Source organism: Bradysia coprophila, assembly GCF_014529535.1.
Source record: "Bradysia coprophila strain Holo2 chromosome X unlocalized genomic scaffold, BU_Bcop_v1 contig_173, whole genome shotgun sequence".
Classification (NCBI taxonomy): Eukaryota; Metazoa; Arthropoda; class Insecta; order Diptera; family Sciaridae; genus Bradysia; species Bradysia coprophila.
In genome coordinates, this window is record NW_023503302.1 from 1,112,693 (window position 1) to 1,124,813 (window position 12,121).

The window sequence follows — 12,121 nt, forward strand, 5'->3', positions numbered from 1 at the left end:
GCTTACCGAGGTTTCACGTTACATTTTTAAATAAAAAGAACTCTTTCCATATGGGATTTAAATGTCTACCATTCAACAAAACTATTCGACAAACAAACGATAGTTTCGCATGTTATGTTGTGAACAAGCCGGAAAAACTCTTAACTTTTCCAATTGTAAATGATTTAATGCAACTGATGTTCTAACACTCGAAACATTTTACCAAAGTGGCAACAAGATCGATACCGTTAACCAGTAGAATTAAATCAAATTTCAAATTGTATTTTAGCGTTGTAACGTCAATCAATTTTGGGTGGCACGGTTTTACGTAAACCGTGAATTTAAGAAAAACATATTTGCAGGATGTCTGATCTGTCTGACTGACTGTGTTCATAGTTTGGATTTTTTTTTATTTCTCAAAACTCTGGAGAAACAAATTCGGAAAACTTCCAATAACTTTTTAATGAAAGTTTCAATAACATTTTTGAGGTATTTTGCACGCGGGTGGAAAATACTTTTATTTAATCAAATCTCACGAACTTTCTGCAAACATAACTCGGAAAGTAAAAGTCGTGTTTTTTGTGACTATTGCTACATCTCGGATTCATTTTATCGAGAATATGCAGTCGATGTCAGTAAAATTTAGTGAGAAATTTGAATCAGCTGATTTTCAGCTGGTCCACGCATACAAACATAACAAACACTCTTCGGGCAAGTCCAGTTAAATTGTGACATCTCGATATATTCTCACTGCACGCTCGGAATTTTGAAAACCGACACATTTTCTGTTTTGTGGTTAATTGGTTTTTTGTGAATTTTACATTTATTTTTATATGAAGAAATCAGAAATTCCAGTAAAACACCGGAACAGAAAATTTGTCGGTTTTCAAAATTCCGTACGTGATAAATTTGAACCGATTTCAGTAAACGTTTTTTTTGTGCCCATATGTGACTATAAAAGTGGTATTTTTTGGGGGGTCATAGATAGACAGAAATATAAATTCGATATTGATGGTTGTTACCTCATAGGAAATGCTATTTTGAATCATTACAAAAAATTGTAACAACATTTTTCAAGAATTATTTGACTAGTCAAAATTCGAGAACCTCGCGATTTGAAGCTAGGAACGGTAAAATTTCTTTCGTTCAACCCCTATCGACCGTTACAATGTTCTCAAATTCAGTTCTGCTCCTCATATTCATACTCATAAATCTTATTCCCTAGCTAGATATATATTTTTGACAAATAGACAGTATGTATTCTGTCAAGGATGCATGATGCATTAGTTCTCTAGCTGGGTGAAAGATTATTATGGTGATACTTTCCTGAACCTTCGGATGACTTCATATCGCAATGTTAGGCATTCCGTTTCATTAATCCTTAATAGAAGTCAATTGAATATAAAATCAAATTGATAGCAAATTAAACCGTTAAACTCTGAACTCAACTCGGCCCACTGATCAAAATATATGTAAACTTTTCCATTTTGAGGAGAAAATAAATGCATAAACATACCGAATGCAGATTTAGTGTAGCCAACCGTATGGGCTTCAGCAAAGAACAACACAAAAAACAACAAAATGCATTCGATGGCAATAAAAGCTTGAAGACGAACATGTATGTCTGTTCAAATGATGTTGTAGTTTTGTTTCACCTACCTATGCATGTACTTTTATTTTATTAGCAAAACTGTTCGACATCACTGTTGGGCCATGTTTTCTTTGCAGAGCTTGTTTTTATTTTCGATTTATTATTTGATCAAGCTTATCCGATAAGAATAGCGAATTCATAATTCAATTGTTACGAGATGTAAACATCAAGTCTGGTCATATTGACTCCTCAACCTGTGTCTGTAATGTAAATACTTTCGTTGGTTAGAAAAGAGTTCAACTAAGCCCTTAACTGCGTTTATGATTTCTGAATTTTGATCTCCAAACAAACGGGTTATAATATATTTTGATTCAAATCCTTTTCTCTTCTCTCTCTTTTTTGTTGTTGTTGTTGTTAAATATCAAACTGTCTAGACGTTTAGGATAATCTAATAAAAGATTTTGTTCTTGGATGAAGAATATTCGAACATGTTGGATTTTCGGTTCAATTATGTTGAGTATTATGTGCATAAATTTAAATGAATGAAGCATCACATCCATGTGAACGATATCGATTGGCGGTGAATAAATAAATAATAAATCCCTCGACATTTCTTTTTTTTTACAACCCTAGACGAATAAACAGTGGAACTCGACTCGAGGCTTCACATGTGACTAAATTAATTAATTAACCTTTCGATTGGCTTTTAAAATGCCTACAACATTGAGACGTATCCAATCTTGTAAAATATTGAGGAAGAAAAAATTATCTAGCCGACTCAGCATTACCCAACAACACGATTGAAATCTATAACATGAAATTTATTTTGAATTAATTTTTAAAATTGAAAAATGGTTGCGCAAAGAATTCATGAAAGAGTTAAGTAACTAAACTCTTTCATGAATTCTTTGCGCAACCATTTTTCAATTTTCGTGAATTTTCTGAATTTTCGTACATTACTTAGATTTGAGCAAATCAAGAAAATCGATAAAAAAAATTGTGAGGAATATTTTCCATTTCCTTGTTTTCTTGATTTTATCGAAGTATGGGAATTTTTCTCAAAGTCAGGCAGTGACACTGGGCCAATAGATTCACAAGCGTTTCAGTGGAAATTAGAAAATGCTAGGGGACCCCTTTCTGACGGAGCATAATTTACCAGATGGATCCTCACTTGCTCCTTCACCTTAAGGAAGATATCAAAAAAAAAAAAATCTTCCTCGATCAGATGGAGCAATGTGAGATGACGTCACGGTTTTTGGTTCATAGCAATCGTTTCACAGCGCTGTGCTTGTCACTAGCCTGTCAGTAATCGTTTCGGCGTTCCCGAAGTAAGATGGTCACATCGTATCGGTACGTTTGGAAAATTCTGCAAGTTTGGGAAAACGATTTTCGACAATGTCTAAAAAAATTGTATTTTTAATGGCTTGGTATGATATATTTGCTGTCCGTTTTGTGTATAATGGAATGAGAATGTTTATTTAAATTCAACTCAAGCGATGTGATTCAAAATGTTTCACTAATCCCATCAAAAATGTTGATAATTTTACTATGATTTTAGATCACATTAAAAGTTAAAAGGAAGACACGAAAGACCATGAAGTATTTTAGCCGTATTGGACAGTGTGGTTTTTAAGTAAAAACTGCTGCTTTGAAGATGCACCACATTATTTCTTTGACGAGTTATATTATAAATTGAATAATCCTGAGAAATGTTTAATCCTTACTTTGTGAAAATTGTATGTATAACAGTTGCGATTACTGTGCCAAGAATAAGCACCTTCTATTCATTCGAATAAAATTGAAACTTCAAATACATACAGGTGCAAAGAAGATTGGTTACCATTGAGATTGTTGTTCTTAGGACAAATTCATTAAATTTAGTTTTTGCCTGAACTATAATCTGAACTTTGTTTTTGTTGCCATAATTGATGACTACATTCTGTTGAGTTTGAATGTTCAGGACTTTGTTGCAGATACGTACGTTCACCCTTTTACTATTATGCATGGTTTGTAAGCATTGGTACAGAGAAGAAAAAAAATATGATAAACTCGTTTCAAGATAAACAAAATGTATTAAATTTAAACTTGGGGACTTTCACGAAATTATTAATAAATCAGACGAATCTCATTTCATTGAATCTCTACGTTTACTTCATTTTTTTTTGTGCAAGTTCACAACAAACTTTTTCCCGCTTTAACGAAAAGCGTAACTTCCTTTTTCCTATACATAAATTTCTTATACATGCAACTAAAATGCATTTTCGTATTCCATCCGAAAAAGTTTTTCCATTTTAACAATAACAGAAAAAAAACGCAACTGCAATTTCCTTTAGTCATTTATTATTTAGAGAATATTCCCTTTCTACTCAACCAATAAAAAAATACTTGTTTTCGAGTATGTTAAATAAAATATATCTGTTTTAGGCACCCAGTTTGATTCATATAAATAACGTAACATCTACGTATCCTTGAGATGCTGTGGTTGTACGAGCACACAAATAAAATTCAAACATAAAGTTGCGGTGTACGGTGTGAAAAGGTAGATTTGGTGTATGTGTGTATGTACATTGTTGCTTTGTCAGAAGCAGTGTGGTAATTTTTTTTTTATGTGGAACAGCTTAATGGGATTCGGAATGTATAGAGAAGCAGTCAACTGGATTGTCACAAGTGTCATTTATACACAGAAGTTTTCTACAAAAGAATGTTATCCAATAAAAATTCTTTCATTGCAAAGAAGTTACCGCTTAAACAGTAAGAATCTTATTCATATATATAACGTAAACCACCCATTTAACGATCCGCTTTTTTAATCCAATTTCTTTCGGTAAAGAAATTGTTCGAACATACGTTTTTCATGCCTACAAACTCCTACGAGATCAGAGAGTAAGACAGAGTAAAAAGAAAAAGAATAAATCAAATGCAAAGCACAAGTAAACATGCATGAAAACATAAATATTTTTCATATTATAAATTGAAAACGACTTTATTTAACAAATCCCTACAATTCCATGCGAATCGAAAAAGAAAAGTTGAGCTAAACTTATTTTATATTTTTGGCTTGCTATACTAACTTATACGTACATATAATATGCCGAAAGTCTTGCTCGATTTCGTTCCTGTTCGTTCGAGGCAAAAAAATATGATAATAAATTTGTTATGATGTAACGCGCGGAAAAGTTTCACAAATGGGTCGCACAGTACGCAGGTATTGTTTAATATGAAAAGAAAATTTGATGGCTTAATGAAAATGAAAAACTTTTACGGAACACGGGAAATTGTAAATTTTCTCATCAAATTTGATTTTTCTTCCTTGTTGTTGCACTTATTCTTTGTTCGTGGATTAATGAACTAATTATAAGATCCGAAATGTAAACATAAATTGAGCAGACGATCGACATTATTGTTGACCGTAATAAGAAGGAAATTTCATCGATTCGGTCCAATTTAATGAAGCGATGCGCGATAGTTAAAATAAATAATAATTTCAAATGGAATGATTATCGGATGCAGTCGCAGTCTCAACGAATAAAAACTTATCCGTCTCAACAGCAGCATCGTACGAATTTGTTTTCAGTCGTTGAATTCGAATACGAATAACATATAAAACAAAAATTGCATAAAATGAAGAGAAAAGGTCATGATTCGTTATGGCACACTATCTTATAAGGAATCAGTGAATCTAATTTACATAAAATCACATTTAAATTTACTTAGTTGCAAACAAACCACATCCTAAAACAATATTATTTTCTGACAACCACTTTGCTAACCCACAAATTACAACGTCTGATCCCCCAACCTTTATATGAATGGTATACCTTCTCGCATTATTACATCTAACGAAGAAGTGTTAATTATGAAGAAACCTTAGCGCAGAGACAGAGAAATCTTGTCGCTGGATGTATTAAAACAAAAAAAATCCACAATTTTCTTAGTTGACTGAGCAGAGAGCGTGAGTACAATGAAATTACATTCAAAATGATATTGTGTGTTATAAATAACATTCAGTTAATTACCGTTTATTCCACACACATATATATATATCCATACAGTATGGGAACGGAGCACTCTCGTGGTATCAAAAACTGACAGGGCAAGCCTCATTTCTTCTTATGTATGTTTTTGAGTCTGGATATATAACTTTCATTCAAAATACCACCGCGCACAATTATAACACCCAACCGTGTGATGACAAGAAAAGTGATACACACCAGACACTTTGTTTGTGTGTTGTTGTATGGTTTTAAGGGTGCTCTTTCGAGGGTATAATATATACACAATATGTAAAGTATACATGAAAATTTCGGTGTCACATATTTTGATGCAAAGAGACACTGGGATACGATGGCAACAAACCATCAGCATTGTTTTTAGCGTGTGCTAAATTTCTGCTAATGACACAATTTTCAACGGAAATGGCTTCTACTGTCGCATTCAGTGAAAGCTCAGCTTTATACATATTTAGTGAAATAAAATGGTGTCATAATTTGGTACATCTGGTGTACGGTATGTAAGAATTGAACATTTTGTTGGCAAATTTAAGTTTGTATAATATCCAAGCGAAAATGCTAAATTCTTTGGTAATTTCAATTGTATTCGTGTTTTTTTTCACATCATTCGTAATTGGGTGTAATTTACTAAATCTATGTCATGTACCGTGGATGTTCATTTCACATAAATATGTTTAAGTGAAACCGCAACATTAACACAGCCATTCAAGTTTTCACAAGTCGCCCTCAAATGGTGCAGTTAATAATCACCAGCAACAATGATAAATAAAAAAAGGAACATTTTATGCGATTAGAGCCTGCGTGTTATTTCCGAATTCATAAAGAATACGGCCACGTTCTATGCGATTACGATTATGTCAATTTTCAATCCGAACAGAATTCTCATGTTGACGTAACGCACTAAGTTCGGTTATCTCATAAACCCAAATTATGCCCATGATGGCAACAATTTTCACATTTTTCCCTTTTCTTTTTCTGTGCCACGCAAGCACAGAAGAATTTTGATTCCCATAGGATATTTGTAAACATTTTTTTCATAAAGTTTCTGCAATAATTCATCAAAGTGGAGCGCTAGTAGTATACAATATTGAAGCACAGAAATTCCCCCGAGGCAAATAGTTTAAAATTGATTGAGATTAAAAATCGTAATGGTCCCAGCCCAGAACAAAGGACATATACAATAGACAGGAGCTATGTGTTTGTGTGAGTGTGTGTGTGTGGAGTGCGGGCACTTTGTAAACATGAAAGTTATGATTTGCGAAATTAAATTTCTCGACTTGTGACTACTTTCAATTTAAATAGATCACATTTCTACTTTGCTAAAGCTTCTGTTTGTTCCCTGATGTCATACCGTATGAACGATATTAAAATAAATGGCACAAATTCTAGGAAGTAGCAGTTGAAGCAATGGCGGAGAAGGCATGTAAACGCCACAAAGTGAATAAAACATTTCGAAAGATGACTTCAATTTTATTGCTACAACAATTCTGCAGAAGAATTTAATGTCGTTGCATTATTTATTCATTGCACTAAAAATGTTTTACCGAAAATTTTGCAATTTCTTATGACGTTCGTACGAGCATGCTATCATGCTGATAAATTCAATTTTACCTCGGTATTTTTTTTGCGAATCTTGTGCTTTTACAGTACGGAATGTAATTTGAACTCATTCCCAGGGAAACTGATTTTTTTCCATATTATATGTGGTGGGGTTTGTAAAATTCTAATATGCTAAAAAGTACATCGGAGTGACATTTACTAAATTGGATTTATCTCGAATTTTTATCAACTAAAATATATCTCACATATTTCATTCATTTTGTAATAAAAAATTATGAAATGTAGATTGTTATCAAGTGCACTGTGTGCGCAAGCTAAACATATAGTATATATGAGTGGAAGTTGTACCCTTTGAAAAAGAAATTTTCATTCAATGGAACAATGAAACTTTGTGATGCAAATGTGATTTTTCATTAATTTTATTAATAGTCACACTTATGCATTGGTAGCGTAGACTTTACGGTCTGAATTATTTATTTTCATATCAAAACCACAGATGAAAGTTTTGCATTTTACAGTTTGGTATTTCGAATTTTTAATTTAAAGTGGTAACATTGAGTGTATATACCTCTTCCATATACATATCTGCGATTTAGATATAGATAAACATAAAATTGGTACTCGTGTTGGTGTTCTGCTTGTTTTGGATGTAACTGATGTTATTGCATACGATGCGAACGTATTCGAATGTAGCTCTTTGTGTAGAAATTGGTTCATATTTCGACCCATTCTCCTCAAAGTGTGGAAGTACGGTAGGAATGCTACTAACAATTATAACTAAATGACAATGGCAATGCTGTCAACGCTAGACACCCACCGTAATTTGGTGAATTCTACACGGATCAAAAAAATAAAAATTTAAGTCCGTTAAACCGGACAATTTCGTTCCCGTGGCTAGTAACATTCTGGAAACGAGAATGAGCATTCCTCGATGTAAGCTTTACACCACACAAGTAAAACGTCAGATGTCAATTCATAAGTAATTTTTACGTTTCATAAGCGGACATTAAAAAGCAACTCCTAGCGGGATTTAGAGGCATTTGTTTTATAATTGATAAGATCTAGCCCAAATCAACTGCATTTCTGATTCAGCGACTCAGTATTGCAGAACTATTGCAGAGAAGTATTACATATTGGAAACAGTTCGGATAAAAATTTTCATTTTGCAATTTTTTGCACCATCCTACGGGCATGGAAAATATCTATCTAAATTATTTGAAAAACTGCTGCAATTGGCAATGCGTAAATTTTATATGTATTCGCCTAACTTCAACATCCAATAAAATATGAAAACACCCAATTTTAGATGTGCAGTTCCTGTTCTATTTGCGATTTGGTTTACATATGCATTAACTTTGTGCTTCACTCTTCACTGATTTTTCAAAGCTTGGTCTGACTCTCTTCATATTATCATAATTCGGAGGAGAATCTTGTGAATAGTAGTTGCTAATTTGAATTGATTATTGAAATACCATCCGTATAATGCAATATCCTATTCTTGCAGCTATTTGTCCAACTCATGAGTTCAAATTTATTTTCCCAGAATGCTAAACTTTCTAATTGGTTCAAACAAAATTCTTTAGTCTTACCCACATAATATTGTATGTGAGAGAGTTATACGTATAAATTGAATAATTCATGTAGACTATGCTGCAAGAAATTTTATACACAAAGGAATACATAAATAGTGTATAACCAATCCAGGGGAATATTTAATCGAATCCCTATATTCGTATTCCAAACAGATTGTGAAATTTATAGAAATATATCCTGATAGATAGCTACATGTAATTGAACTGTAGGATGAAAATGGCTTTACAAATAGATATAGTTTTATTGGTTGGGATGAAACTACACAGCTCGATAAAAGGGAACGAGACAAAGGAAATCTGATATGTTTCGGTAACTGTAGCGTAGAGAAAATAATTGCGTGTATTGATAAGGTATCTATGATATAGGTAAAAAGGTTCGAAATGATAAAATGAATAAGAAAAGAGGGATTGAAATTCAGAAAATCGGAAAATGAAGGCCTGATATTTGATAATTTTTTTTTAAAGAAAAAGAAATGTCGTGTGTGTGTTTTTTGTTCATGTTTGAATCGGTAAGGGGCTGCATTCAAACACTATCGGTTTACGATGTTAACTCAAATTTGTTTTTTTTTTATCTGAACAAGAACTGATGACAGATTCTTTTAAAGCATAAATGAAATAAGACGAAAAGGTAGTTCTCACACTCATCAAAGCTCAGAGAATCAATAAAAAATATATAGAAATCCACGTCCAATAAAAATGAAATTGCAGACGCTACGGCTACACCCACACATATTTAGGCTAATGTATGTTTTATTTACTGAAAAAATTCATTTTGAATAACTGGAATAAAGAATGAGATCGAAATGTTCCAATCGTAAGCTGCTCGTTTCCCTCATTTTTCTTCTTCTTCTCAATCTGAAACGTACTCGAATCTTAAAACCAATCTACCAAACGTAACAACTTAATTTTTTTTATATTAAAAAAAGAAAATCTCGCTAAAATTTGGAACCTTTTACGAAGCACTTCAAACAACCCAACGAATAAAAATAAAAATAAAGAAAGCGAAAAAAAGAAACATTCTCTTTTATAGATAGATATACATATACTTGCCAACGCGATGACAACACGAAATTTCTCTATGAAAATAGGTGTTTGTCATTCCCTTGGGGCCGAAAACCCAATTAAGTCAAATAGAGAACGCGTTCAACTGTACCATAGTGTCTGTGTAGAAAATCCACCCATCTACCACGCATAGCCATCGACCCCTAAGCACACCAAGTGATCGAACCAACAACAACAAGAAAAAACGAGAAGAAGACGAAGAAAATCACAATCTTATTTCTTGAATTGGTTTTCCCTTCAAATTCATATTAATAGACGGTATTTCGTTCCGTTCTTTTTTTTTTTGCTTCTTTACAAATTACACCGTATAAGATGGCTCGGTTTATGTTTCGTTACCCACTATCATCTGCCACCGTTATTCAATAAAAATAAAATACGTACCTAACCGAGTACACATTGGTGAGCTCATCGACAGACGCGCGAGTCATTTTGAAAAAGGTTGTTATGAAAAGAGATGTACATTATGGAAAATGGAAATGGTTGTTTGCAACAATTACGAATGGTGAGAAAATAGTAATAACGCTAAGCAAGTGAGAAGAAAGAAAGAAAAAAAAAACGAGAAGAGAGAAAAAAATAATAAAAAAATGAAGAAGTAATTTCAACAAAATAAATATTAACGATATGAAAGTGAAAAGTTTTCTGTATATTTAAGTGTGAACATTTTCTACTTTGTTATGTTTCAGTTGATGGAAAATGAATAATACAAGAATGTTGTTTGAACAGCTGCAACGAAAATATATATCTGCAAAATACATCCGTGAACGGGAGAACGATATTTTTTTTTCTTAATTATTTTCATTCTCCTACTTTGCACGTAAGAGTAGAAATAATTTTAAATGCACGAGAAGTTATGATTTGTCATGTAGTGTACACTAAGTTTGTGCAAAATTTTTGTAAAAAAAAAAACATTTTACACGCAGTATACCGTGTTATACAATTCAGTTCGTAATTCCACTGACATAAAACAAATGTTTAAGATGTAGCGTAGCCTCGGCAAAAACTGGATTATTTATTGCATAAACTGAGAATTTTATTATTTGTGTTGTACCTTTATTTAACATGAGCACGATAAAACAACACCTCATAAGATCCAACAGCAGCTTAAGCTCAGTAAGTATCACTTTTTTGTATACAAGCAAGCAAGCAAGAAGAAGAAGAAAAAAAGATGCAGACAAAGCGAAAACTGCTATTTATTATTTTCATGAAAATTAATTTTCTTTTTTTTTTGCTTTTGTCTTTTAATGAGTTCTTAATGGTTGAATAAAAAATGATTTTTTTTCTGTTGACAGGTTTATTCTTTGTGTGAAAATGTAAGAGACTAAACGGGCAAAAAATATGCAATGGAACGATGATTTTCCATAAAATGAAAATTAATCAAAAACAATGAAATGTTCGTTAAAAATGTATCATTGAAATAAATTTAATTTCTTGACTTTGTCGGGTACTGCCTTCGTAGACATGTCATTACGTTAACATACAACAAATCTATATAGATAAGTTTCGATACAATAACTATAATTTGCGACTCACTATACCGCCACAACAGAGGCAATTATCAAGATTATTACTGCTATTGTAAATTAACAGTGGATTATTGGCTACGATTTCCGTTCAATGACGTTAGAGGATTGTTCGTATTGATATGACAAATGATGTCGTAATTTCAGACAATTTTTTTTCCTGTTGAACACAATGATTCTTCTACGAGACTAATTAAATTAAGTTATCTATTGCTGATATTGGCAATGGTTGTAACGATTTGAACATAAAGTTCCAATTAAACATAATAATTGAGTGTGTGTTCACCGTTATCATTTGATTGGAAATGCATATTATTTCCATGAATGCATGACCACAATATACGATAATAATTTTGACAATTTCAAACAGATATTAATAAATATCGACAGAGACTAGTTTGTGGCTAATTTATAATTAATTGATGATAAATCTTGATCTGACGATTCGAGTAATATTACCATATAAAATCTATAAATTGGTTTATCATATTTGGGATAATTAGTAATTTATTGATTGATTAACTACCCTCCAAATATTCGGTGCAGCAATTTTACAACATGTTTTTTAAATTGTAGCTAATAGCTATCCGATAACAGTTAGTTTTTGTTGCTGTTGTTGTTAACGATTCGTACCATAATAGGGCCACCATTGAAGTTCCAATATTTAAATAGCCCTAAGAATCTGTACCTGTGACTAATTCCAATCGTTCACGCTAACGAGAAATTTTCCTTGTTTTTTTTAATAGAAAATTTACAAATTTAAGGTACATGCAACCCTACTATAATCAACTGGACTAAATTGTTACA